Source organism: Herpailurus yagouaroundi, unplaced genomic scaffold, assembly GCF_014898765.1.
Source record: "Herpailurus yagouaroundi ecotype Mexico unplaced genomic scaffold, PumYag 100, whole genome shotgun sequence".
Lineage (NCBI taxonomy): Eukaryota > Metazoa > Chordata > Mammalia > Carnivora > Felidae > Herpailurus > Herpailurus yagouaroundi.
The window spans coordinates 76,147,496-76,170,183 of record NW_024412391.1 but is presented as its reverse complement, the minus strand read 5'-3'; the positions used below and the strand labels follow the sequence as shown (position 1 = coordinate 76,170,183).

Here is a 22,688-nt window from a genome sequence, read left to right as displayed (position 1 = left end):
ACCATGCTAAGCTGGCTGACTTCTTGTACTCTGGAGACTTAGATCCTTTAATTCTGGATAACACTCATGCATTCTATCCTTACCCCCCCCCCCTTTTTATTCTGGTTTTATTTTTCTTTCCCTGGAAAACCCTTCCTATGAATGTTGGATCTGTTCTGTTCCTCTGATGGTGCTCTTGTGGCTCCTGTACTGATGTCATGCCTGTGATATTCCAAATGCCCTGCTGACTGTGTTATTTCTACAACCATTGCTTAAATTTTCTTTATTGCTACCTTTTATTTCCCTTTCTATGACTTTATGATTTTCTGTTTCACTGGTTTCATGATGGAGTATCTTCCCTTAGTTGTCTGAACAGAGTAATCACAAAAAAAATTTAGTGTTTTTTATTCCCTTTTCTTGTATTTGTCCTTAATTGTCTCCTTACCTGTTTTAAATACTGTCGTGCATGTCAGAAGTGTTCCTCAAATGTTTGGTGATTGTCCATTTACATTTAAAATTGTGGCATATAAATACGAATCTCATTCTAGAGTTTCACTGACCAATATGGTAGCCACTAACCACAGGTGGCTATTGAGAACTTGAAATAGATTAGTCCAAACTGAGATGTGCTACAACAGTAAAACAAAAACCAGACTTGTAAGTCTTTGTATATAAAAAAAGTAAAATATCTCCTTAATAATTTTATGTCAATTATTATAATACATTATAATAATGATAACATAATTAATATATTAACACATAATTTATATATATAATTATTATATTAAAAGGATAGTATTTATGATATTGGGCTAAGTGATATATTAATATTAAAATTAATATCACCCATTTATTTATGCTTTTAATGTGGCTAGTGAAGATTTCAAAAGTATATATAACATGAGGCTCACGTTCTGCTTTTATTGGACAGTGTCCCTCTAGAGGGATCAAGTAAGCTTCTGGTCATTTCATTTTCCTCCCCCATTACCCACTTCTACTAGGAAGTAATGTAATGTGTTCTCTTGGACCACTCAGTTCCCCCAGAAAGAAATCCTGTCATTTCTTGCTCGCTAGAGCTCTGGAAGTAGCAGTAGAAAAGGAATCGGTGTGTGGAATTTCACTCAAACTTATTTCTGCATGGATCTCCCTCATGCCCCTAACTGGGCCTTCTGTTTTAAATCCAGAGTTCTTTGCTCAATATTGTCAAAGCAGAAACACCCTACCTTTTAACAGGGTGAGGAAGGAGAGTGCATTGGCTGAGTGGAGTATTTGAAGAGAAGATTTGGGGTTTAGGACTTAGACAGTCAACCAAGTTAGACCCTGCTTCCCATGGCACTCCATGCTGCTGGTTCATGACCCTTTCTGGAGTTATTTAGCAGATCCTTTTTGCTTCATATTGGCTTTCTGTTCTAGGCATAGATGTTGAGAATCTGACATTTTAGGGCCCATTATCATGAGTCCATTTGCTTTCTAAATATTGACTTATTTTATGGATTTTGTCATCTAAATATCTTGGCTGAACACATGTGTTCATGGTTTGTTGTTTTTTTTTTTTAATTCTATTACTTTCATTTTAATGAAATTTCAGGTGCATGTGAAAATGGATTCAATCTTCCATGTTTAACCAGAGGTCTTTAAATCACTCATCTTTTCCTTCATTATTTTCTGTCAGATTATGCTCAGGCATTTAAGTTTCCCATAACCTGGTCTAAATATACTTCCCTCTACCTGAATAGGTCAAACCAGGCTTACATTTTCCACATGCCTTTTTTTTTCAACCATACCAATGATAGTGCTAAATGCTTTATGTAATTACCTAATTTTATATTCTGAGAACCCCACTTCCTTCTACTTATTTATATTTAACTAATCTTCTAGGGAAGATTAAGGATCTGTGAGTTCTGTGAACATACTCTTAGGACTTCATTGTTTCCTTGATTGTTTCCTACATTTTACAGTTTTTATAATATGATGAAATGATATTGTGAGATATTAATCCACATGATTTTATCCCTCTACCCTCTTTCTTCTCTTTGAACTGCAAAATAGGAAGCTGCAAATTGGGGAAGGACCTTGAGTGAAGACAAGAAATAGACTTTATGTGAATATTCAGTGTTAATAAAGATATGAAAAGCAGTTATGATCAAACTGACACATTGTTCTCAACATTATTTCAAAGTAGCGCAAAGGGCAATACACTTGAATAGAGGTGGGAACAAAGGAGCTTAGATGTGGAGGAATCCCAGAGAGCTACTGTGGTCTGCCTTGCCGCAGACACATTCCTAAAGGCAAGCTTTCTCACCTCCATCCCCAGAGGCGAATATGAGGATCTCAGAGCTGAGGCATGCCTCAGAGAGAACAGCCTCCGAAAACACTGTGTCCATCATGGCTCCAGAGCAGTGGTGTATAATAGGCTGTGTGTGATGTGTAGGCAGCTATGCTTAGAAACAGATTCACAGAGCTCTTGGGGCCCTATCACTCTGCTCCAGGCCCTATACAGTTGCATAAGTAAACTGAGGAAAACAGGGCCATTACCTGCCAAGTGCTCACGACCAGGACAGGGAAAGCCACAGCCACCAGTTTAGAGAGGGTATTCTGTGTTCTAATCTCTTCGTCCGTTTTTTTTGGTGAAAACATGCTTCTGATAAGATTATCATTTCACAAAGTAAATACAATGTGATATTGCAAGAAATAAAAACTGTGATGTGATTATTTAAAAAGTCAACCAACACACATCAATGCTACGTCACCTGCCCTGCAATCAGATTCTGGAGATAAGTGCAGTGACTTTGGAAAGGACTCACTAGAAAGAACTTTGCTTGTATGTAGCCCAAAGGAGGAAGGGGCACAAGATACCCTTTCAGTGGTATTTAAAACTAGATTTGAATAATTATTTGTCCAGTTGTCTCATTCTAGGAGCTTACCCATATATCTGACACTTATTGTGGGTTTAAACATTGAGCTAGGTATAGTTCAGAGAGAGACGAGTCCAGTCCCTGCCTCCAGGGAGTTTGGGAGTTACCTGTTTGATAGAGGGAAGCAAGACTTGGCTTCCTATTACCTAATCCAGTTGAGCAATAAACAGGGAGAGACTCCAGGATAAAGTGCCTGACAGAGGTCAGAGTAGGGGTTGCATGTGAGAGAGTGTCCTGTCCTCACATAGCCTCTGTGTCTTGTAAGGAGAGCCTTGACATGAATCTGACCAGAAGGCTTTATATTTGAGTGGCATCTGTAGGAGTAGATTTTAAAATGAGTACTCTGGGATTGGGAAAAGACTTCTAAAGTGGGGGAAATAAAGGATATAAGAGGATAATCAGTGCCTCTAGAAAGCCAATGTCCCTGACTTAATGCTATGATCTAGACTTTACAATTTCAAGAATGTTTTATTGTCAAAAAAAGAAGGACTGAGAAATTTTTATTTAAAAACAGTTTTCCTCTGCTTTCAAGTGGAAACACATCTACTGCATTTAATTTCTTTATATAGGAATGCATCATTGAAGTTTTTATCTTCTGTGAATCAGTACTTATACAACCTCAGGTTTCTTGTTTCCTGAGGCATGAATATGACTGTTTGCTTTCTTTAAAGCCTAACATTCATAGTAAGAGGATATGTTTTATCCTGAGTAAGACATACACAAATATACTAAGATCTTCTTAAAATTTACTTAATACAACAAAGAAATCTCTAAGTGTCATAAGCATGTACCTTTTGATATGTTCAGCCTGATTAGTTTTAGATTTAAAAATCATTAAAGTGCTTGCAAAGTTATACATACACCTTAACTTTCAGTCTTCATTATTTTCAAATCAAATCACTGAATCAAATTAAATTGGTATGCTTACCAATTTATTGGTATGTCAACATATTTACTCTCATTTTCTAAATTTAAATGACTTTCCACTATCTGTGAAGGTATGGAAACACCAAAGACGTTATAAAATGTATCCAGTATGTTGTTACTCTTTTTTTTCAGCATTAAGTAAAATTTGGGGGCTTTGAGGAAGAAGTTTTAGTTCTTCGACTTATTTATGCAAAGTTATAATTCTTGGCAGCTTAATACAAATTGCTTTTGAATTTTAAGAAGAAACCACATTTTTCCCCTAACAATGCCTGAACTTAGCAGGCATGCAATTAATTTGAAATTAATTTCCTCTAATCTTATTTTGATGTTGCTGGCAACAACTTTTTATATTTTCTTCCTTGAGGTCACTAGCTTTTTGGTAGAAATTGCTCTTTTTAAAGATGGAGAAATACCTTCTGCCTTTAACCTTTCTCTGTGTTGGCCAATACATGGTAGTCAGTCTCTGACTTATGCTTGTGGAAGAAGCTGGAAATATTAATCCCTCTGTGAAGCTTGGCATCTCTTCTGCTGAAACTTCCCCCTCTGTATGTCCTCCACTGTGCCATAAACCTTCCATTAAACCACCTATTATATTACTATAATAACTTTTCTGTATGTCTATCTCTCACTCCATGAAGATAAGTTTTATTTACCTTCATAAACTCTGGACCCAGAAATACCCAGTGCCAAGAGGAATAGTTTAATAAGATAAATTTCTTTACATTCTTATTTAATGTAACTATCATCTCTATATAAGAGTGATGAAAATAATTTTAAAACCTCAGGGTAGCATAGCAAAATGTGTCTGCTGAGAGCTTTATATTGGCAAAAGGTAAAGATTTAGATCTGGGCAAGGAAATGTTTGTATGTGACCATGTATCCTTATGTCTTCCTACTAATCTTTGCTATTGCTTGTTGTATAGATGCATAAACTCAAGGTCATCCATTTCATACTGATGCTGAAAATTTTAGCATTTATCTAATTTTCTTAGTTTTCCTTGTGTTATCTCCTCTGTAAAAATGTGGCTCATAATACTCAATTAGAGAATTTTTTGTGGACATAAATAATGACAAATGGAAGCATTTAGTATGACACCTGGCCCATGGTATAATGTTAACAAATAGCTCTTCTCCCTTACTCTTTCCTAGAACTTTTCAAAGTGTTCTATGTGAAAGGGAAGAAATAGAATATATTAATCAAGTAGAAAATTTTTATTTTCATATTTAATAACTAAATTTAAATAATGTTGAAGATGTTTAAATACTTAAAATAAATTTGAGAAGTCCAAAGAGCAGGAACCAGAATAGCTTTAAAAAATGAACTTCACTCTAGTGATAGTATCTAGTGCATGACAATCAAAAAGAGGTAAAAATTATTCTAATTATCCAGGAATTGAACTTTAAGTTGGTGAGCATTGCTAAAGAGGAACAAAGAATAATGACATATACACAAAACGAAAGCAATGCTTTAGCAAATATCAAACCAGAACCTAGAAGAAGATATGTGACAAGAGGTAAAAACTAGAGAAAACAGAAGCATAAGGAGAAAAAGAAAGCAATGTTTTTTTGAAAACCATTAGGGTAACGTAGAATAAGCATTTCCAGTTCTCTGGGTCTCTGTGACCTCTTTTGCTCAATTATCAGGACCAGATGATTCCTAAGATTCCTTCAATTTCTGCAGTATAAAGGTCATCAACAGAGAGAAGAAATGTGTCATGCGTAGAAGTGGGTGAAAGGTCTTTTAACTAAGAGTAACAGCTATTTATATCTGAGTAAATGTGGATGTTCTGGGAGCCTAGGAAACTCTGTTATCTTCTACCGTAGAATCTTTCTATAGAATTGTCCTCTGTATGTGAGGTGCGTCCCCAGAATGTGAGCTCCTTGCAGGGAGGTGTTGCTAACCTATCCAAGCTGATTTGAATATATTCTATTATTGGTTTATCTTAGTAAATATTGGTAGCTTTCAACAACTAACAGCAGGGAGAGCTATAAATCTCCTTCTTAAAACAGACAAAGTGAAAGCTCTCTCAAATTGGCTTCTGACTGAAGCAAAGGAGCAGCAAGCAGGAACTCAACCTGTTGCCCATGCTCCACGAAGCTTTCATGTTCTGTACTTTTCAGTGTCTCAGTAGTCCTTACGTGGACAATTCAAAGGCATATGTTTAACATGCTAACCATGGAATTCAGCTAACCATACCGTCATAGTCAGACAATGGGGAATGCCCCCAAATCAAAAGCTACACAATGGGCCATTTCTCAACGGAGCCTTAGGCATCTGGGCTTGGTGGGTTTTTATAACCTGTGATGTAAGAGTAGGGAGTTAGCCATATTTCTAGCCAACTCATAAATCTTTGAAGCCATTCATTTCACCACTGGGAACCTTATTATTATTTTTTATGGAGAGTTTCAGATTTTACGAGATAAAGGTAATTAAATTACAGATTTTGATTACATGGTAAATAGCTCTAGAATGAATGTTCACAACTAGGGTAGCACCCCACTTTAGAAGGTGGAATGAAAGTGTTCAGTACTCACCCATTGTATTTATTCTTTTTTGTTTGTTTCAAGTTTTTGTTTAAATTCTAGTTAACATAGAGTGCACACGTTGTATTTTATATGGAAATATTTGTAGTGCATTGCAGAAAAACTCATGGTAGGAAACATGCTTTCTTCCTCTTTGTGGCCGAGTTCTTGGAACACAGTGGTCACATGACTATTTATCATGTATGTATAAGGATGCATATTATCAACAGTAATCCCCAGGAAATTACTGACTAAATGATGGGAGAAAAATCATATTTTTTTTTGTCTAATTTAGCTTATATTATAATGGCTCAATTTGTTTTTGGAGTGTCTTTACTTTTTTATTCTAATGAGTTGCAAAAATAAGAGTACACCCACCAAATATTGCTATCTTAGTTGTCTTACATGGCAAAAGAATGTCATAACTATTGTAGACCCCAAGCTGTTGATTTTGCAATGCCCTGACCAAGAAGCCTTTTCTCTCCAGCTTTCACAAACTAGAATATTCATTAATGCTTTGATTCTTCTCCTAAGAGAAGTGTGCATGTTTTTATCAGGTTCCTATAACAAAGACACAGGATGAAAGGAGTCAAGGGAACCACTCTAAGAAAATAAGTAGGAATATCCCTGGAGAGGGATCTGCTTCTGTGTTCTTTTAAACGTCACGGCGTAATTGTTTCTTTCTATCCCTTTTTTTTTTTTTTTTTTTTTTTTTTTAAAGAAAGAACCAGCGTGAGGAGCAGCTCACTTGTAAGCTGGGGAAGTTGGCAAACACTGGCGGCAGAGCCTAACTTTGGTTTAGCAATCATACTGCCTCAGTGGAGTGTCACTCAAAACTCCACAGCCATTCTTGGATACTTGAAGGTGGGGCTCACAGCAGTCAGCAGTGATTTGACCCAGCACTTGGGGCAAACATAACCACAGTTATCAGTGTTAATTCCATTGTCTTCCAACCAGCATTTTGCAAGTGAGTTAATATTGGAGGATTTGCCCTTTTTCTTCGGACTCCAAACTGGTAATTATGCTTATGTAATCCCTGTGAAGTTTTCTACCCTAACAACATAGGACGCAAGACTGGTTCCTTTAATACTAAAATCTTACTTTGATCTGGTTTTTTGCTTTCTTCTTGTCCAGTTTAAGCTCTGCCTGCATTTCTCTCTTCTCTCAGGGAGTATTTGAGATACAGACCTACAGGCACCCTGTCCCCAGCTTTTTGATAAGTTGTAGCTAAAAGAAAATGGAAGTAGTTGTAACTTTACCATGTATGATCTTGCCAGTAATAAATACAATACTAAGTGATAAGAGGATATTAAAAAATACTCAGAAGTATCGACACCCTCCAAGAAACATGTGGTTATATACATGCAGCAGTGGAGGAGTATCTTAACAGAGCAACAATGTACTAAAAGGACAAATTCATGCACAGTTCTTTTATTCTTAAGAATATCTATGCCCAGGGAGACTGTTAAACTGCAGATGAATTTTATAATTGCCTGGAAAGGCAATTATAATATAGTTATGCAAGTTTTGGACTCTCTTATATGAAGATTGTAACGCAGAGTGGGTGTCTTCCCAGTCTTGAAGAAGAATCTATCCTTTCCCATTTAGAATCAACAGTAATCAGTAGCTATCACAGGAAGAGTTTCTACTGCTGACATTCTTGGTATGTCTCTAGTCAACAGGTGGCTTCCTGGGACTTGTATGAGAGGTGACATGTCAACTTTATCTTACATTCAGGTTACAGAACTCTATCATCATATTGTATACCTGGCAGGTTACTGAATCTTTGATGCAACAGCTAACAGGATACAGGAAGTAATGTTACAAAATTTACCATTAAATTAGAACCAGTTTTCAATTTGCACATCATTCCTCCAATGTTTTTCCTGGTAAGAGCTAGCCACATGGAATGATAATGGGAGGCAGGTATTAGAATTAGGTAAAATTTTACAGATTTCAGACCTAATCATTTTACTGTTCACATATAACCATTTCTAGTAATGGCATTTTATTCTGACCTGCATTGTGATACAGTATTCTATAGGAACGGACGATATCTGTGTATCTTAACTCTCTCTCACTTTTATTATCTCAAATAGTTGGAAAGTAAGCCTTGTGAATTAAGAGCTATAGAGGCAGTGGTTTGCCTCTGTGGGTACTGTGTGAAGACAGGAGACTCGGGGAGAGTGTTTGACATAGACGGGGGCAGGAAATGCTAATATTACCTCATTCAAAGAATTCCTAACCTTGCTTGTACCTCAGACCTATACAATTCTATTTGATGTTTGGGTGGTTAATTATTCAAGCATTCTAGACAAACCATAATTAAACATTTCAATATAAAATCACAAGCAATTACTGATCTATAATTATGTATGCTACCTAAGTATAAATAATTAGAAAACAAAAAAATTGAAATGACCTGCTGTGTGGTAATGCTGCTAAACAGATATATTTTTTTACACTAAAAGGCAAGGACTTTATGAATGCTGGCATTATGTAAATGACTTTGTCTTTAGAAAGTTGGATTGTGCATGGTATCTTGTCTGTTTACTCAAACATTTGCTTGCTCAACACATACTAGGTATTGATCATTTTCTGTACCTAATTTCATCCACTTAGCACTTTAATAATCAATTAATTCCCTATCACAAATATTATTATTTGATAAATGGATACCAACACAGGGACATTTTATGGCAGGTCACTGCTCTACTGGGTCATCAGGGAATCTTCCACTGAGTCTGGTACTACAAGTTTTCATATTTCTCCCTTAAGGATGATGAAAGATCAGTGGATTCCTAAGTATCTGAAGTCTGCGGAGCCTTGGGTTGCTTAGAAACAGTGAATATGGGCTTGCTATGGCAACCCAATTTATCAGTGAATGAAAAGCCAGTTTAGCTGGCATTGTGCCGCCTCTCCATACTTTGATGGTAAGAATATTCAGATCAGATCCTCTATTGTATCAGTAGTTTTTATTATTTATACAATAAAACTCTATTTATTAGCAATTTACATATTTACCAATTACAAATTACCAAATTTTGACATAGGAACTTACAGTTTATAATGGTTAGCAACTACATGAAAATCAAGCTTCAACTTACTATGTAACGTTAGTACACACTTCAAATTTGTTATGTCTGCTGGTTGTTACCCCATTGCCTAACTTTTATGTATAGGATTTTCATTAAATTAAAAGCATGAGAAAGCAAGACTAGTAAAGTATATTATTTATGTGATTAAAAAAGTTTCTGTAAATTTGACTTAGATTAATAATTCCATAAAAACAATCTATAAATTTATCTATGTAATGTAGTACATTTTAGTGATATTTTCATTTTATATTCACTCTTTGTTTGCATATAAATAGAATAAATGTGGTTTACCATAGTTTTAAAAATCTTATGCTTTAAGTAATATACCATGTAACCTGACACACAAAAGGTATTAGAGAATTAATTTATTTGAAAACACATCTTTATAATAATGGAAAAGATTTTAGAGTCTGACTCTCATCCTCAGTTTGAGGATTTGCTCCTTGGAGTACATTTTCAACTATATTGCCCTTTCTGATTTAAGACAATTTTTCTGATTTTAATGACACCTTTTCATTTTTTTTTTACATATTCATGCTTTATAAGACCATAACGTCTGCACCTCTTCACATGTAGGTGTTGTATTTATCTTATCTGCCTATTGACTCAAACTCTTGTATGTTTGTCACAGTCTGTGGCGGAGGCAGGGCTGGCAGCCTCTCCTGAGACAAAAATGCTACCAGGTTCTACTTACTGTCCTTTTCTCCTGGGTTTTGGCATTTATGCATTTTGTTTTGATATTTAAGAGTTCACAGTCATAGTATGAAAAGTTCTCTTGAGAGTAAAAAAAAAAAAAAAAAGTCCATCTCAGGTTGCCATGGGATAAGGAAGGACACATTTGGTGATATTTTCGATTTTTTCTTTGTACTTTATTCATTTTTACAGACTTCTGAAATTGATCAGTGTTTGGAATCCTCTAGCATGTCTCTTTAGCTGAGCGATGCCCCTCTTAAAGATAAGTCTCATGTCACAGATGGTAACAAGTACAAAGACAGAACTTAAACAGAGACAGAACTTCAGCCATTTTTCTTGAACTAACTGCTATCAGAACATAAAGGCCAATCCTCAGAGGTGCTTAAGTTTCTAGTGACTGGGCCATACTAACACTCTTGACAAAGGTGCATTTTGAAGTCAGATAAAGACCCACTGTCTTTTAACAGAATAAATGAGCAGTCCAGAATAAACCCTCTAAACAACCCAGAGGAATCAAACTATTAGCAAGGGATCACATCAGTTGATTTATAAAAAAAGATGGTCATGTAAAAAATTAGACGGTAGTGTATTACTATTCAGAAGACTTGGCGAAAATTTGATAGGCAAAATAATACACCACAACCACTTATAATGATCTACATTTAATACCGAATCATGGTTTTTGGTGTGAATTATTTTAACAAATTTTAGGAATCTTCATTTTAATAAATATGTCTATTCCTTGATGTGGATACAGAAACACAGTATATTAGATGACTTAAAATGTTTGGGGGGGCACCTGGATGGCTCAGTCCATTGAGCGTCAGACTCTTGATGCTCAGGTCATAATCCCAGGGGTATGGGATTGAGTCCTGCGTGGGGCTAAGTGTGGGGCCTGCTTAAGACTCTCTATCTCCCTCTGCCCCTGTCCTCCACTCATGCTGTCTCAAAAATAAAAATAAACATTAAAATGCTTGGGAAAAGGTTATTTTGTAGGAGCATGTCATTCATCCTTGTATTGTACTTAAGAAGTATCTGAAGAATGACAGAATCCTTTGTAAGAATGGTTTTCAGTTTTTAAAAAAAATGGCCCTGACTGAGCCACCCAGGCGCCCCAAGAATATTTGCTAATATGAAAGAATCAGACTATTTGTTTAATACATGCAGATTTTTGCTTAAAGCAGACCACACCTGTTCTTTGTTGCACTTCACGCCCGGTGTCTACTAAATATAAAAAGGCATACATAGAAAATAACCATTCCTTTTAAACTTGGTATCAGACAACATGGAGAACCAAAGATAACCTTCTCTCCTACCAAATTATATAATATACCCATGTTTCTTTTTGATCTATCCTGTGATATCTATAGAATAGGTTCTTCATTATCTATTCAATGTGTATTTGAGCATCTATTATGTGTCTGGCACTATTTTAAAATCTGGGATATAAAAATCACTACCAACACAGTTCCCAAGTGAGTACATTATAGGGAGCTTCATTGTCACCTGCGCCCTTGCAACTCCTGAATGAACTGAGCTTTTTATGACATATTTTATGAGTATAACACTAAAGAGTTCTGGACATATGTAGAAGAAAATATAGTTACATGGTATTTTATATGTGTTTAATATTATACTAATATCTCTGTTACATATAGTGTAAAAAACCGTATTTCTGTCCTTGATTCTTTTTTTTAGAGGTCTCCTGATTGTGTTTCTTTCTTTTTTTTTTTTTTACATTTTATTTATTTTTGAGAGAGAGACAGAGCACAAGCAGGGGAGGGGCAGAGAGAGAGAGAGACAGACAGACAGACAGAATCCAAAGCAGGCTCCAGGCTCTGAGCTGTCAGCACAGAGCCTGATGCAGGCCTTAAACTCACAGACAGCAAGATCATGACCTGAGCCAAAGTTGGACGCCCCTCCTGATTGTGTTTCTTGATGACACTTAATGAACAAGAACTTTGGTTAGATATTTTATTTGTGTAAATGAGCAGTGATCTAAGATCCACATTTTACATAGAATATTGTGTTTTCAACTGAAACTAGCTGACTCAATAGAGGGAGCCCACATAATTGAATTTTAGGGAGTCCACATAATTGAAAACTCCAGAGTTAGTACTTTAATTTTCTTTCTTTTCTTTTTTTTTTTTTTTTTAGGAAGAGAGAGGAAGAGGAGTAGGGAGAGAGAATCCTGAGCAGGCTGCACAGTGTCTGACATTGGGCTCAATCCCATGACCCTGGGATCATGACCTGAGCCAAAACCAAGAATTGGCACTCAAGGACTAAGCCACCCAGGTGCCCCAGTGTTAGTACTCTTTAGGCATAGTTGGATCAAACTTGTTGGCTCTTTCTCCTTAACTTTCTCTCTTCCACTTGTTTGGGTGTTGGCTTTGACCCAGACTGACCTACCCTGAGTTTTTAAAAAGTCCCCCAGCAGGAAGAATATGTGTTTCCTTATTCTTCTACATAGAAGATGGGGATGGCATGGGGGGGGGGGGTGGGGAGATAATAGTAGAAAGACTGATTCATACCAATGTCGAGCAAAGGAGCTTTTGTGAGTCCTGAGGGAAAATGCATGTTCTTGTAACACTCCCTATTTAATCAAAGGAAAATTTTAAATAGAGCATTGGCATTCTTAGAGGCGATGTCTCTAGAATCAAAACCTTTATAAATCAAAATATGGAGGCAGTTTTTGAATCTTCTGTACTCAGTATGGAAGGACATCTCTAAATGCTGAGTCAGTCACTCATGGCTTCTAGATCACAAGTCACTCCTCCCTATATAAAAGGCACTAAGGTTGTAGGGTGTGAAGTCCCTGATGAAACGTCACTATCTTGGGGTGCCTGGGTGGCTCAGTCATTAAGCATCTGACTTTGGCTCAGGTCATGATCTCACGGTTTGTGAGTATGAGCCCCACGTCAGGCTCTGTGCAGACAGCTTGGAGCCTGCTTTGGATTCTGTGTCTCCTTCTCTCTCTGCCCCTCCCCAACTTGTGCTCTGTCTCTCTATGTCTCTCAAAAAATAAATAAGTAAAAAAAATATTTTTTAATTAAAAAAAAAAAGAAACATTACTCTCTTTCTTTCCTCTGGGAAATTCTCAGGCATAGTGAAAAATCCCTTAAATAATCAACTAAATTCATTATGTTCCATCTTTAAAGATTGAAGCCAATTCCCTCAAACACATCTTAGTACTTATTTCATGGACTTAAAAACAAAAAACAAAAGACATTGTTGTCATTTTTAATTGTATTTGCATAGGATTGGATGAATATTGAAAGAGTGATACATATGATGGTAGAATATTATATCCTAGAGATAAAAAGCTTTCCAAGTAATGGATTTGCACCAAAAGACTTAAAAAGAAGATCACACTGTATTTTTTTTTCCATAACCTGGCTGACATAACAGACAAGCCAGAGAAAGTTTAGTAAATAGCATAAATGTAATTTAATATTCATTTTTTGAGTTTCTTGAAGAATTTAAATATTTCCTACTATACAGAATAGTAAATGCAAGGCTAATAGAATCAGTTGCAAAATATGGTGAAGTTTTGACTAGAATACTTTTTGGTAATATTTTGATACCTGTAATTGTACATTGAACTGCCACTGGAGGCTGGACGCCTTTCAAAACAGAAATATCTGTTAAGTGGATGATGTAAGCATGTTTGTAAAAGGAGTGAAGGACCAAATGAATTCATGGTTTCTGCTGATTTAGGGATAGATGTGCTTTTGTAAATGCAATTGCAATAAGTCATGTGAATGCAACTCCAAATTTACATATCCCAAATCATGTACCCTTTTGAGAGCATACTAGAAAGATAAAAATGAAATGTCAAATAGTCAAATAGAAATCAATCAGGACAGATACACATAGGGTAACCAAGGAAGAAAAGAAGCATGTGAAAGAGAGGAGTCTATACGGAGGCTTACTATAAAAACAGTATTTTGTGACATGCCTCTTTATAACATAGGAAACATTGTAATGGTTTTTAATTTTGAGTTAATTCATGAAATGGTATGGTTTTACATGCTTTTATGGACTTACTTCACCTCCCAATTTTACTCACAGTAGCCTTCTTTTCACCAGCCTACTGTGATGACCCAGTTTTCCCTGTGGAGTTGTAGAAAATGAGAGGAAAAACAGGCCTAGCAACATTCCTGGATCATATCCAGAAAATGTTCTTTAGTCCTTGGAACACAGGAGGATGCTGCTTCAAGCCTTGTACATGCAGTTTGGGAAAACAAGAATATTCTCAGCATTCACCCTGAACAGGAAAGCACTGTGCTCTTTAACAAAAGGAGCATCACAGAGTCCACTGAAACCCACTCAGATAATATAAGCACTCCAATTCACATACGTACCTTTACCCATGAACTGGAGGCACCGTGGAGGAGGATACTTTGCTTACCTAAATAACACAACCGAGAGACCTTGGGCCCTAATAGCCAAGAAAACAGTTGTGTCCCAGTTGTCCTGAGGACAAGTGAGCTAATCAAGCAGAGCAAAACTAGCAGGACTAGTTCAGTCATGTATGAGGGACATTCTGTAGCAATTCAGACTCCATAACCTACTATTGGTTCCTTGAATCACAACCTCAGAACAAAAGACAAGAGTGACATTCAGGAATCTGAAAGGGATGGTCATGATAAACAGGTTTTGACTCCTTGGTTGCTCGCTGGTGAGCTCAAGGATGACCGATAATTGCAGAGACGGTGCTGATGCTGCCTGAACCCACCTAAACCTACCCTAGTACAGTTACCACAAGGTCAATTCCTTTATCAGTTCCCTTGTCAGTGCCCTATATTGCAAAGCAAGGTTTAATGCTGCTGCGAAAGTTGCTGCTAAAGTAATGAAGTTTAATAGGCAAGTCAAACTTCTTTATGATTCAAAACTGAAGTATGGAGATCACAAAGGGAAGGTTTCACTCTACCTCTGATATGTTGCGATTTCTTTCAGGTAAGCAGGTACCCAGCAATCACAGAGACACATAGAGGACAGTTTCAGGATTCTGACATTTTAGAATTATTCTGAATTCATCTATCTGTCTCATGCAACATAGAGTGCTTTTTATTCTGTCTGAATTCTAATGAAAGCATCTGGAATATGCCCATTGAAATATGTAAAGAAAGTGATTGAAATGATCCATAACATTTCCGGGTAAACATTTGCTTCTGAAAATTTTACATGTATATATTTTCAATGTTTTTGTTTTTTTTTCTTACAAACAACATGAGGCTTTATTCAAACAGAAAAATACATTTAAAGTAAAATGTTCGCTCTTGGAATCCTATGGGTTCTTTGAAATTTTAAGAATTTATTTCAATTCTTCCAAGGAGTTCATTTGATAAGTAACACTCTAAACCAAACTTGCTGGTCTCTTTGAAGACAGAAAACTAAGGCTCATTGAAGGGCAAACCCTTCCCTTAAGCCCACTAAGAACCAACCTGGGCAATGATGGTCCACAAACTGTTTTATGTTTCTTTAAAATGCCGGGTCACTCAGATACAGGGTTTATCCCACTTCAAACAAACAGAAAAAGAAAGGTATCGGGAATATAGTTTTTCCTCTGTAGTGATTTTTTAAATAAATTATTATTGTATAACATGTTTCTTAGAAACCTTTTTTTTTCTATCTTTAAAAAGAAGCCTAATTAGGTCGGTCTCCTTCTATGTCCCTGAAGAAGAGTGTATGGGCACATGCACGCATGTGTGCACACACACGTGCATACAGTATGTGTACCTAAGTCTTGTAGGAATCTGATGTCCAAGTGTGTATCTTTAAACTTAAGGTAACAGGTTGTCAGATGACACGGATGTCCATATAATTAGGTTTTTCATTGTCTCTAGTGTGATTAGCATGTCTCCATTAAATGGAATAAATCACTTTGAGTCTCATTATCCATCTTTTTTCTTTGATTAAATGTATTTTGTTTTTATACATTCATCACACACTTCAGCTTTTTACTGGTGTTTAAACAGAGTTAAAAAACCTGACATTTGGGGCGCCTGGGTGGCGCAGTCGGTTAAGCGTCCGACTTCAGCCAGGTCACGATCTCGCGGTCCGTGAGTTCGAGCCCCGCGTCAGGCTCTGGGCTGATGGCTCAGAGCCTGGAGCCTGCTTCCGATTCTGTGACTCCCTCTCTCTCGTTCATGCTCTGTCTTTCTCTGTCCCAAAAATAAATAAACGTTGAAAAAAAAAATTGAAAAAAAACCTGACATTTTAGGATTTTAAAGTACATCCTTTTGATCAAGCCATGAGCTAAAGCAAATGTAAACTGATGTCCCTAACCCCTCTTAAAATTATTTTATTTATTTAATTTTTAAGACACCACTTCAGGGAGTATCTTAGGTTACCTTTCTTAATGATAAAATTTGTTTTGATTTTTTTTTTTTTTGTATTTCAATTGAATAGTTTTTTTTTTTTTTTTTACATTTTTCCTGTCCTGTGAAATTTCAAATTCATTGATTATATTTTTTCTCAACCTTTTTAAATTTGGCATTTGTTAACTAACTGCTTGTTTTCTTTATCGATTATTGTGCTTCTTTTCCTACTATTTCACCATGCCATGTTTTCAGGCCTTGTTATCACTTTACCTGAATATTTCTGGTTTTCCCCCAAATAATATCCCATCAACTGTATGAATACAAATTACCCTGACAACTATGCTGATCATACCATGTCCTCATGTTTCGTAGTATCATTTAAATGTTGACTTACTCTACTTCCCCTTAGAGAGTTGAGTCAGCTTTGCAAAGTGTTCAAGTAAAGATTAGGTCTGTCAACATTTTTAGATGGCCTGTGAAATTTACATATTGATTTGGCCCTGCCCACGTGAGCACTGTCCACATATACAGAGGTGCTCTCTGTTAAATCTCTTTCACACACAGTTCCTACTATGGCTTCTATTAAACATATGGGTAAGTTTATTTTATAATTTTAATTCAGTATGTTTGCTTGTGTCCTGTGTTTCAATTTATTAGATCACATGGTTTAAGTCTAAACTTTAGTTACCCTGATAGCCTATCCTTTATTAATGTCCTTGAAATTCTCTTTTAAAGGCCATCTTAGAAGCCTGTATTTTAGTCTCTCAAGTTTTACTGGCATTACATTATACTGTTATATCTTAGTTATGTACATATATATTTATTTTTGTTCCTGCATGTTAAGTCCTTCCTCACCATAGAAAAGAGGTAAAGCATGCCATTTATTTCATACTTTCACAAATAAGGTAGCAATTGAAAATGATAGATGTTTATACACACACACGTGTGTACATGTGCATAAATATGTGCATATGTATGTGCACATCAATCTCTATGGTTAGTTATCCCCAAGGATTAAAGTGATAAAACAAATTTTACTTACAGTTTGACACTGGTAACTAATGTTTTGAGATAGTTTACACATCTTTAGAAGGATTTAATTTCAAAATAATTCCGTTACTACTTACAGAATATGTTCACTGTTGATTCTTTGTTATGATTAGATATCATTTTCCTCTCAGTGTAACATCAATTTATTTACAATTGTTACTCAATTTGTACAAAGGTGTTGAGAATCAAGTATGTAAAATTAGGTATTGTTCAAGAACTTTTTATCTGCTTTTTTTTCTTTCAGAAAAGAGTATAGGCTCTTCACTTAGTCTCTCTGGGTTTTAATCCTTCATTTGGCACATACTAGCTTTGTGACCTACTCTAGTTGTCTAAGGAGCCCAATGGGTGGTATGATAGGTCAACAGGTAACACAGGTGAAATACTTAGTTCAACAACTGACAGATAGTAAGCCTCCAGTATGTGTCAACCCCCTTATTCTATCATCATCATAATTTGTAAGTCATTGCTTATCCATACAGTCCACAAATGCAATGTATATTATATCAAGATTCTTCTTTTCATTTCCTGAACTGTAAAAAAAAAAAAAAAATCACTTAAAAAGTTCCATCTCCTAACAGAAGCTGCATACAGATTTAAATTAGGTAAACCTAACATGTGATTTGATCTGCAGCTTGAGGGTGTGGGTGGACTCTGTATGATGATCCTCTTTGGCAAGAAAGAAAATCAGAAATACAATGACTGTGTGTTACTTACTGAGTTCACAAATCCTGCTGTTACTAATAATGTGATCAGAACTCAGGCCATGTGACCCTTCTTCTAGAACTCTTACAATTCATCTATCATCTGCTTCTCAAATATGTTGCAATATTTGTCATTCAATTTACTTTACTCTTCCTCTTCTACTTCGTAAGTGTTAAATTCCATGAATCAGCTTCTCTAAAAAATACTGTTACAAAGGATTTTGTAAACCATACAAATGCTAAAAGAAGTTTTATTATACTTAATACTTCTGAAGTAAAGAGAGCCTTTGAAAGCATGACACTATATTTAAAAGGAAATTACTGTGAAAGTTAATGGCATGCAAGTTTTAAATTGTAGTAATATAATAATACAATGAAAATAGTAAAAAAGATTTTTTTTTTGTCAAATGCAGAAGGCTGGTTGGTTCCTTACCAATTAACAAAGAAAGGACAAACAAATTTAAAGAAAAAGAAAAGATGAACAAGGATATTATCACGAGTATTTTAAAATATAAATGGCTAATATACTTGGGAAAATAGGTTCAACTTCATTCAATTGAATATTTACCAATAAAAAAGTACTTGTTAGAAACTTAAAGTTCAGTATACAATAGTGTAGACAGGCATTCTCACACATTGTTAGTACACACTAACAATTTCACTTACTGCTGTTTATTGGTGTCCTAGAACAGGTAAACAAAACTATGTATGCATGCAATGATATTGTAATAGCGTCATACAGTGACAGCTGAGAACTACACTTGTGGTGAGCACAGCATAACATAGATGTTGAATCACCATGTCATACACCTGAAACTAACTTCGTGTGTCAGCTATACTCAAAAATTTTAAAAACTACATAGGAATTTTTAGAATTTTTTGGCAAGATCAAAGAACTGGAAATAAAACTATGTCCATTAAATAGGAGATTGGTTATTTAAAAAACAATACACCTGTTACTATGGAATATTTTTCAATGATGGAAAAAGCACATTAACTCTATCCAAAACATGAGAATATCTCCAACGCACATAATAGGAGAAGAGTCAAGTTTCAGAAAGTATGATTTGGTGTATGAATGATCCCATATACATAAGAATGTAAATTGAAAATTCATAAAACTATAGGGGGTAGGGGAGAATTTTATAATTTTCAATACTTTTTTATTTGTCCATATTAGTTTAATAAAGTCCCTAAAATAAACATTTGCTTAATGGCTAATCATCACCATAGCAAGTATTTACTAATTATACATATGAATCCTTTATATTCTCACTGTCAGTCTTTACAACAGATTAGATCCATGGTAACTAAGAGAGGGGAAGTAGTTAGCAACCTTAACACACTTTAGGAAGTGACAAATTCCAAAGCCACACTCTGCTCCATTGACTTTCCAAGCAGATGCTCTTCATCCCAATCGAACCATTGAATATTTGTGGTACAGACAGCCAACATAGTAACGTCTGACTTCTGGCCATTCTCACTCTGTTTTAGATATTATTATGGTTATGACAGTTGTTGCGTGTATCCATTTACTTAACCGGTTACCAGCTATGAGCCTGGCCTGCACTCTGGGGATTCAGCAGTGAGCCAACCAAATGTCCCCCTCCTCATGGAGACAACATTCTAGCAGATGCAAAAACAGGACCAAACAGATAGCCCAGTAGATGGCTGATGGTGCTCTGTAATCTGAAGAAAATAAACCAGAAGGGAGAAAAGAATGGAAGGGGCTTGACTTTGAGTGTCTAGTAATCAGGCTCCTGTCAACTGCCCTCACTTAGTTCATATTATGACCTTCTTAGTTAGTTTTGCCCACTTTTTTCCAAAAAAAAGAAAAATAAGAGTAGTCATTGAACTCCCAACCCCCACTCAATACAACCATTGCCCAGTAACATCAGGATTCACTTGTCTGTCTGGGTCCAAACCCTATGTGGTCTCTCGCAAAAGAAAGGTTCCCAAAAAACTGTGTCTAAGCTGACTTCATTATGTTGAAAGTTTTATCCTTCATTATACTAGATGTATGTAGTGCTGCAGTGAATTTACATAAGGCAAGGGGTACTCTCATATAAAATATATCTCTTCAAAATACTGTGGGTATGTAAGCTTTATAAAATGAAAACCTCAACATTCTTTACTTTGAAATGGGTACAGCATTTTTTCTGCCTTGTTGTTTAAGGTATATATTTTGCTCAAATCTAGAGAAATGATTGCAGATTTTACTTAGCTGTGCCCTCTCGGGGTATTACCACACGAGACTCAGAAAGCTCCTCAGGAACTGCTGTCTATGGGATTGAACACAGCTGCCTCTGGGAATGTAGATTTGATTCTTTGGACTGCTCTTGGGAGTGTGTGACATTTTCCTCTCCAGAGACAGTCAGAGGGTTTGGATGGCATTAGGCTACTGATGAGTGATCCAAGTAAGTTCAGTGTCAACTTAAAGCATGTATTGTGCTTGTATTTTTTCCGAAATGTCTTTCTCTAATAGTGTTCATAATTTCATCATAATTTAATGATCCTTTCAATATGTTTAAAATATGCTCTTTAAAATAGGTACTATCTGAAATCCTGTGTTGGTGAGCTATTTCTCAATTTTCATACAGGGGGTGGGGGTGTAAGTGTGTTTGAATTAAAGTTGAGAAGAAAATATATCAAAGCAGCTTCAATACAATAAAATAGATGTTTTTAATTGAGATATTCATTAAAATAGCCTTTTTCTACCTTTTTTGCTAATACAGAAAATACCAGAGATCACAGTTAGAGAAATCCTCTTTTCAAGCTACCTGAAATCTGTATAAGTTATTCTTTTAAAATGAGTAGCATAAATCACATGGAAATTGTCCAAGGCCATTTCTACCTGATCCTGATTAAGCGGTGTAAAATTTGAAAAAAAAAAATCCCAATATATCTAAAGTATTAATATCTAAGTATTAATTTTTAAATAAATGTGTCAGTAAAAATACCTTGGAAAAAGAAAGTAATGCCTGAGGGAAAAAGAGAACTTTGAATCCTTTTCCAGTTGTATTGCACTGCTAACAAATGAAAAGATTCACCACATACTCAGAAGGGGCCACATGACCAATCCAATGATAAGAACTGGTTTAAATATGATCTAATGGACTAAATATATTTCTGCCTGTTATTGTTAGCTTACTTTATTTCAAGGTTGACTTTGAGACATTTATTCAGCTGGCATGTCTGATAGATGACAGTTTAACCGTCTAAAGATTTTGATCTCTCTTACACGATTTTGAGAATTTCTCTGCAAGAATGGGTTCTTAGTATTGAGGGTCTCCCCCCACAGGCTTTTTATTTTTATTAGGTTTTAAAATAATACCTTTCTTTTAAAGTAACTTATGTTTATGCTGTTTTTTACATTAAAAGTTCATCTTAGATGTAATCTGTTTAAATGCTGTTTAATAGTTGTATTTTGGCTGAAGAAATTTAAGGGAAATTTAATTTTTTGTTTTTATAGGGATATTTTGCTCTGCTCATGAAACTTCTGTAAAACTAACAGAAAATGATGAACAGTTAAGAATTTCCAGTTAAAACAATATGCTATTTCCTTTTTTAAAGTCGGTTTGTCATCTTTGTTGATAGTATCTCCAATTGTTTTCAAAATTCTTAGTCTTTATGCACGTCAAATTAATGCTGTATAGCAAGTTACATTTTAATTCAACATTATGAAGTTTTGTAAGCTAAGTCATGACAAAGAAGTGATACTGCTAATCCTTCCCAGTTTATAGTTTCCACCCCTGGAACCCTATTCGTCATCTGGAATAATGATTGTGCAGTAAAACAGAATACATAGAGGCAGCGCAGCAAGTCAGTTCCTTTTGTTTCTCTGGCCTCTGACTTACTTGGATGGGAGAATGGCCAAAAAAAAAAGTCTGCTGAGTATCTCAGATATAGGGAATGGGTCCTCACCAGACCATAAAAATAGACCAGTAAAAGCCATAACAGTAGTGTGATATGTGTGTGTGTGTGTGTGTGTTTTTTTTTTTTTCTTTCCTAATTCCTCTGGCAACAAACCACATACTGGGATGGGATTTTTTTTTTTTAAGCATATTTAAACTCACACACTTTATGTAATGAGGATTTCAGTGTAGGGTTTTTCTGCAGAATACCATTTGGTCCTACTAAGAACCGTCTGTTCAAATGTTTGAGCATTTGATTGAAAAATCCTTCTTAGCCTTTTTAAAGGTAAGTCATATGATTTCTTTTTTTAACAGAAAAGATTTCTATGTCCCAAATGATAGATGACTCTACTATATAAACCCTCTTAAGAAGTTGTAAAACAGTAACAACAAAAAGCTTGTAACTGTTTTGTTTTTTTTTTTTCCAAGTCATTATTTAAAAATTGGGTTTGTGTTGTTTTCCAAGTTGCTAATCTTTCTACATTTTATGTTAAAAAATATTAAAACCTTGTCTAATGGTCAATGACATTTTATTTTTGATGTTTAAAATCTTATGGCTGCT

The 22,688-nt window shown here is 35.5% G+C and overlaps 1 protein-coding gene across 4 annotated transcripts in view; it reads left to right on the top strand.

Annotated features, from left to right (window-relative positions):
• CD36 (CD36 molecule (CD36 blood group)) overlaps positions 1–22,688 on the top strand; it is a 76,769-nt gene that overhangs the window by 15,639 nt on the left and 38,442 nt on the right. The window contains exon 1 of one of the 4 annotated variants that reach the window (XM_040472811.1): positions 7,258–7,359. The exons of 1 other annotated variant lie outside the window; for it this stretch is intronic. The gene's annotated coding sequence lies outside the window, so the exon portion shown is untranslated. Of the gene's footprint in view, positions 1–7,257; positions 7,360–17,002; positions 17,056–22,284; positions 22,413–22,688 lie in introns of those variants that run through there. 2 more of the 4 variants (XM_040472810.1, XM_040472809.1) reach the window with 2 other exon arrangements.